We start from the raw sequence: 7,043 nt of genomic DNA, 5'->3' as shown, positions 1-7,043 counted from the left end.
TTTTGAGGTAGGGTCTCGCTGTAGCCCAGGCTGACCTGGAATTCACTCTGTAGTCTCAGGGTGGCCTTGAGCTCACAGTGATCCTACCTCTGCCTCCCAAGTTCTGGGATTAAAGGCGTGTGCCACCATTCCCGGCTGAAGTCAAAACTTCCTGACTTGGGCTTGCCTCCAAAACCTAATGACCTGAGTTCACTTTCTCAGGACCCACATAAGCCAGATGCACAAAGTGACACATGCACCTGGAATCTGTTTGCAGCAGCTAGAGACCCTGGTGTGCTCATTCTCTACAGGTCTCTCTGGTTACAAATACATAAAAATAAAATTTTCTGATTTTGGGCTGGAGAGATGGCTTAGCGGTTAAGCGCTTGCCTGTGAAGCCTAAGGACCCCGGTTCGAGGCTTGGTTCCCCAGGTCCCACGTTAGCCAGATGCACAAGGGGGGGCACGCGTCTGGAGTTCGTTTGCAGAGGCTGGAAGCCCTGGCGCGCCCATTCTCTCTCTCTCCCTCTATCTGTCTTTCTCTCTGTGTCTGCCGCTCTCAAATAAATAAATAAATAAAAATTAAAAAAAAATTTTTTTTCTGATTTGGATAGGCTCACTAGCTAGCTTGCCCCAGGGATCCCCATCTCTGACCCCCAAGGCCCAGGATTACAGGCAAGTTTCTACACCCCCATCTGGCATCTACCTGGATGTTCATGGTTCAAACTCAGGTCCTCATGCTTGTCCAACAAGTGTTTTATTAGATAAGGCATCTCCCCAGTACCTGTTTTAACTTTCCGTACACGTGTATGGTTGTATACATGTATGCATGTATGGGCACCAGAAGAAGACAACAGGTGTCCTGCCATTTTTCTGCCTTATTTCCCTGAGACAGAATCTCTCACTGATCCTGGAGCTGCCATTTCTTCAGTTAGATTGGCTGACCAGTGTGACCCCAGTGACCACTGTTTCCACTCACCATTGGGGTTATGGACATGCATGGCCATGCCCAGCTTTTTACATGGGTGCTGGGGATTGAACTCTTCTTCATGTTTATGCAGCAAGCACTCTTACTCATGGGCCATCACCCCAGTCCTACATTTTTCTCCTTTTTATATTTTTTTGAGGCAAGCTCAACAGACCAGCTTTAAAAAAAAAAAAAAAAAAAAAAAGGAGAGTGTGAGGGAGAATTGGCATGCCAGGGCCTCCAGCTATTGAAATCAAACTTGACACATGTGCCCCGTGTGTGCACATGCAACCTTGCACACTTGCATCATTATGTGTGTCTTATGTGGGACCTGGAAAGTCAAACATGAGTCCTTAGGCTTCACAGGCATGCACCTTAATTGCTAAACCAAGTCTCCAGCCTCCACTTTTTTATTTTGTTTTAAGTTGCCTAGAAGGCCTTGAACTCTCACTGTAGCCTAAGCAGGACTTGGAAATCCTCCTGCCTCAGACGTCTGAGTAGCTGGGATTACTGCCCTGTATCAATAGGCCCAAGTTTTTTGAGACTGGTCTCCAAAATAAAGAAGCCCTGTTGGGGTTTTGAACATCCACTGTACACACATTTATAGCTTCATTATTTCCAATTCCTAGGTAAGAGCAACCCAACCGTTGATCAACAGATAAATCAATAAGCAAAATGAAACAACAAACAATAAAACTTGTTATGCCAAATGTGAAGTAATAGTCAACCTTAAAAGAAATTCTGGGGCTGGAGAGATGGCGTAGTGGTTAAGTGCTTGCCTGTGAAGCCTAAGGACCCCGGTTCGAGGCTCGATTCCCCAGGACCCATGTTAGCCAGATGCACAAGGTGGCGCACGCATCTGGAGTTCCTTTGCAGTGGCTGGTAGCCCTGGCGCGCCCATTCTCTCTCTCACTCTCTATCTGCCTCTTTCTCTCTCTGTCACTCTCAAATAAATCAATAAAAATCTTTAAAAAAAAAAAAAGAAATTCTGATTCATACAACATGGACTTCAAGACCCTGTGGTAGTAAAATAAATACAATTCTGCTTATATGAGGTACTGAGAGTAGTCAAATTCACAGACAGAAAGCCAAATGGTGACTACCATGGGATGGGAAAAGTGCAAAGTTATTGTTTAATGGATAAAGTTTCAATTCGAGACAAAGAATGCTGGAGATAGATGACAGTGACAATGTATATGAATGTGTTTAACACTGTAAGATTGTACCATGAAAATGATAAATCTTATCCAATCATAGCTTTTTGTTCTGTTTTGTAGCCTGGGTTGACCTGGAATTCACAATGGGGTCTCAGGCTGGCCTTGAACTCGTGCCAATCCTCCTACCTCTGCCTTCCAAGTGCTGGGATTAAAGGAGTACACCACCACACCTGGCTCCACAAAACATTTTTATATTACGTGTTTGTTAAGATGTTTATGGTAATTAGATAGTATACCTGGTGTATTTCAGATGGGATGTGACTAGCGGTGAAATACAAAATGGTCAGCAGGTAAGTGGGTTGGGCCCCAGTGAGTGAAGACACCATCAGATGTGTGAAGTAAGGGCCTCCTGAAAGGCTTCACTTTTCTTGAAACCAATTTCAATCCCGGGCCAGTTCTCTTCAAATAATGTTTTTTGTCTTTTTTTTAAATCTTTCTCCAGTGATAACAGAGGTTCACTTCCATGGCCTCTTCCTGAGCCTTTATTTTCTATTCTAAAAAAAAAAAAAACCTAGGGCTGGAGAGATGGCTTAGTGGTTAAGTGCTTGCCTGTGAAGCCTAAGGACCCCAGTTCGAGGCTCAGTTCCCCAGGTCCCACGTTAGCCAGATGCACAAGGGGGCGCACGCGTCTGGAGTTCGTTTGCAGAGGCTGGAAGCCCTGGAGCGCCCATTCTCTCTCTCTCCCTCTACCTGTCTTTCTCTCTGTGTCTGTCGCTCTCAAATAAATAAATAAAAAGTTAAAAAAAAAAAAAACCTAGCTGTTGTAAGGCAGTGGTTTTCATCAGCCTGGTCCCCTCCCCCCAGGGGCACCTGGCAATGTCTGGAGATACTTTGGGATTGTTGCAGATGGAGCGGATGGTTAGGGGTGGTGCTACTGGCATCAGATACAATAGGTACAAACCAGGCTGCCACAGAAAATAATTAACCAGTCCCAAGCTCAGGATATTTCTTGATTAATGAGAGAAATAATGGTAAATTCTTTTATTTTCAGGAACTTGGATAAGCACCAGTGGTAACTTTAGCTGAGAAACCTCTTACACATCTGTCTGTCTTTCTTTTCACCTTAGCCAATTTTATCCATGGGGTACGGCAAGGTGAAAAGGAGAGGGAATTGGCCTGGAATTGTGACCAAAAGGCTGAGAGAAGGAATGGAGAATCCAAGTGTGGTGGTTTGATTCAGGTGCCCCATAAACTTAGGTGTTCTGAACGCTAGGTTTCCAGCTGATTTGGGAATTAACGCCTCCTGGAGACAGCATATTGTTGGGGGCGGGCTTATGGGTGTTATAGCCAGTTTCCCCTTGCCATTGTTTGGCACACTCTCCTGTCACTATTGTCCATCTGATGTTGGTCAAGAGGTGATGTCCACCCTCTGTTCATGCCATCATTTTCCCCTGCCATCATGGAGATTCCCCTCAAGTCTGTAAGCCAAAATAACACCCCCCCACCACCACACCAAGTTGCTCTTGCTCAGGTGATTTCTGACAACAATGCAAACCTGACTGCAACAGTAAAGTTGGTACCAGAGGAGTGGAACTGCTGCTAGACCCCTATGTGGCTTTGGCCTTCTGGAGCTAATTTTCAAGAGGAATATGGGAGGGTTTGAAACCTTGGCCTAAGAGATGCCTTGCAATGCTGTAAGTATAGCTTGATGGACTGTTCTGGTCAGTTGAAAGACCTGAATGTGGTAAGAACTATGGACTCTGAGGTCTGGCTTGTGAGAAAGAGCTCTGCCTGGACTGGGCTACAAGCTGTCTGTGACAGGCTTGCTCTTATGCCTGTGTCTTGAGAACTTGTGCAGGGCTGCTTTGCGTAGAAATGGACTGGTGTGAGCAGATGGATATGGCCCAGAAAAAAATCTTTGGGCTGAAACTTTTGCCCATTCAGCTGCAATTATGAGACATTACGACTATTGAGACTGGGCCAGCTGACCTGCATTGGGACAACAGAAAAAAAAAAAAAAAGCAATATCTTGAGAGGCCTGAATGTTGGGAGTGTCCTGTTCTTCAAAGTCTGCTTTATTTCCCCCTAGATTAACAAACTGGCACCCTACCTGGTATTATGGAGTGTAAGAAATACAGGAGAGCTGGGCATCGTGGTGCACGCCTTTAATCCCAGCACTTGGGAGGCAGGAGGAGGAGGATCTCCATGAGTTCGAGGCCACCCTGAGACTACATAATGAATTCCAGGTCATCTTGGGCTAGAGTGAGACCCTACCTCAAAAAACAACAAGAAAAAAAAAAAAAAAGAAAAGCAGGAGAGAGAGGGCCATTGAATACACAACATGGTTTTATGTTTGGAAATGGCCATGGGCAGTGTGAAACAGGATTCCAGCATGGAGACCTGATGGAGCCATGAGGATGAACTGTGGGTTGCAGTGGAGACCTGGTGGAGATGCCGGGACCACGAGACTGCTGCTAAGGAGAGCTGCCCACCCCAGTGAAGTTTTCCAGGACTGTGGGTATCCTAGCTGGTGAGGTGGAACTAAGACTACATAGTGAATTCTAGGTCAGCCTGGACTAGAGTGAGACTCTACCTCAAAAAAACAAAAAGAATCTATGCTATCTGGATTGAGTAATTCTTGGTGGCCATTTGACTATAGTTATAACCAAAACTTAAGAAATTAAGCCACACTTTTTTTCTACAACTCAGCATATTAAACTTGACATATCTGATTACTTAAAACTTAGATTTCAGAGTCTGGGGACATAGTTCAGTACTACAGTTCCTTCCTGGTATGCACCAGGACCAGAGTTCAATCTTGAATGCCTCAGAAAAACAAAACTTACATTTCTTTTGAGAAGTGATGACCCCCTAGTGAGTGTATAATACTGCTTTGTCAGTAATAGAACCAATGCTTTTGATTTTACTTTCCTCTTCTCTGATGTTCAACAACAGACTTTCTACAGAAATATAATTCATTTGTTATAATTTTGGTGACCTGAGAAATTCACTAATATTGTCAAGGTCACTAACCATGACAATAATTCATCATGAAGGTACACGCTGAAATAGGACTTAATTACCTATTGTGGAAAACTTTGACAGTACATCCTAGAACTGAAAATATATACATGTTATGACCTAGCAATTCCATACTAAGGTTCAAGAGAAACACATGCATGCATTCACTAAAAGACATGAATATAAATTTTCTCCATGGCACTATTTAAAATAGTCCAGAGTTAAACACTCTTCAAATGTCCATCAATGGTAAAATGGGTAACAAATTTTGGACATAATAAAAAATAAATTAAAAAACCCACATAACAATATGATACTACATCCAACAATGTGGATGATAGGTCAAACAATGGCTTCCAAAGATACCCAAGAACCTGTGAATATAGTAAGAGCCTTAAAAAAAAAAAGTTATTTATTTGAGAGAGATTGGGCACACCAGGGCCTCCAGCCACTGCAAAAGAACTCCACATACATGTGCCACCTCGTGCAACTTTACGTGGGTACTGGGGAATCAAACACTGATCATTTGGCTTTGCAGGCAAGTGCCTTAACCACTGAACAATCTCTCCAGCCCCTAGACTTTTTCTTTTTGATTTTTCGAGGTAGGGTCTCTATCTGGTCCAGGCTGACCTGGAATTAACTATGTAGTTTCAGGGTGACCTAAAACTCATGGAGATCCTCCTACCTCTGCCTCCCGCCCGGCTTTCTTGTTTCTGAGGCAAGCCCAACAGACTGCCTTTTTTTTTTTTTTTTTTTTTTTTTAAATAAAAGTGTGAGAGACAGGAATGCACACCATGGCTTCTAGCCACTGCACTCAAACTCCAGATGCGTGTGACCCTTGTGCATATGTGCCACTTTGCATGCTTGCATCACTGCACATCTCGCTTACACGGAACCTGAGAGTGGAACCTGAGTACTTAGGCTTTACAGGTAAGTGCCTTGCCACTAAGCAATCTCTACAGCCCCCTAGACTTTTTTTTTTTTTTTTTTAATGTTTTTTATGTGTCTCTTGGTGTATGAGGCAGGGAAGGAAAGAGAAAATGAATGGGCATGCCAGGTCCTCCTGCCACTACAATATGATATCCAGATACATATGCCACTTTGTGGGTCTGGCTTTACAAGGGTACTAGACAATCAAATCCAGGCTGGCAGGTTTTTCAATAAAGAACCTTTAACCACTGAGCCATTTCCCTAGCCCAAAAGAGAATTTTTTTGCACATACAACTAAGGTCCTTGAGACTGGGGGGTCTGTAATATCCAGAAGGACTAGAAATGTAGACACATAGAAAAACCTGACTGTATAAGAAAAGATAGCATCATGACAAAAGCAGGCTTTGGGCTGGGCGTGGTGGCGCACACCTTTAATCCCAGCACTCGGGAGGCAGACGTAGGAGGATCGCTGTGAATTCCAGATCAGCCTGGACCAGGCTTTGGACAGAGGCAGGAGCCAAAAGCCTAAGAATAAGGCCGTTATTAAATGCTAAAAAAAAGAGATTAAGAATAGATTCTCACATCACCATGTGTAGAAGAAACCAGCCCTGAGGTTTCCTCAAGTTTGGCATAGAGAAACTGATTTTGAACTTCTGATCCTTAGACTGTAAGAGAACACATCTATGCTGCTTTAAACTGCTAGGTAGTTGTGACAGAGGCAACATTCACAAAAATGACAAAGGAAAAAAGAGTGCCAGTAACATAAGGCAAATTTATCAAAAATAAAACATAGGCAAAACTAATTTGCATTTGCAAAAGCCAGGATAGTAATACTTTCTAGGGAAGAAAACTGCTAAGACACGGGCATGAAGCTATGGAGTATTCAGAATGCTGTTTTGACCTGAGGTTTGGTGAAATGAATAAGTTTAGTTCATGCAAATCTGTATTTACAGCCTCTTCTCTATGTGTGGTAGATGTAGTTTAAATTGG

This window comes from Jaculus jaculus, chromosome 19 (genome assembly GCF_020740685.1).
Source record: "Jaculus jaculus isolate mJacJac1 chromosome 19, mJacJac1.mat.Y.cur, whole genome shotgun sequence".
NCBI classification, from domain to species: Eukaryota; Metazoa; Chordata; class Mammalia; order Rodentia; family Dipodidae; genus Jaculus; species Jaculus jaculus.
This window is presented reverse-complemented; position numbering follows the sequence as displayed.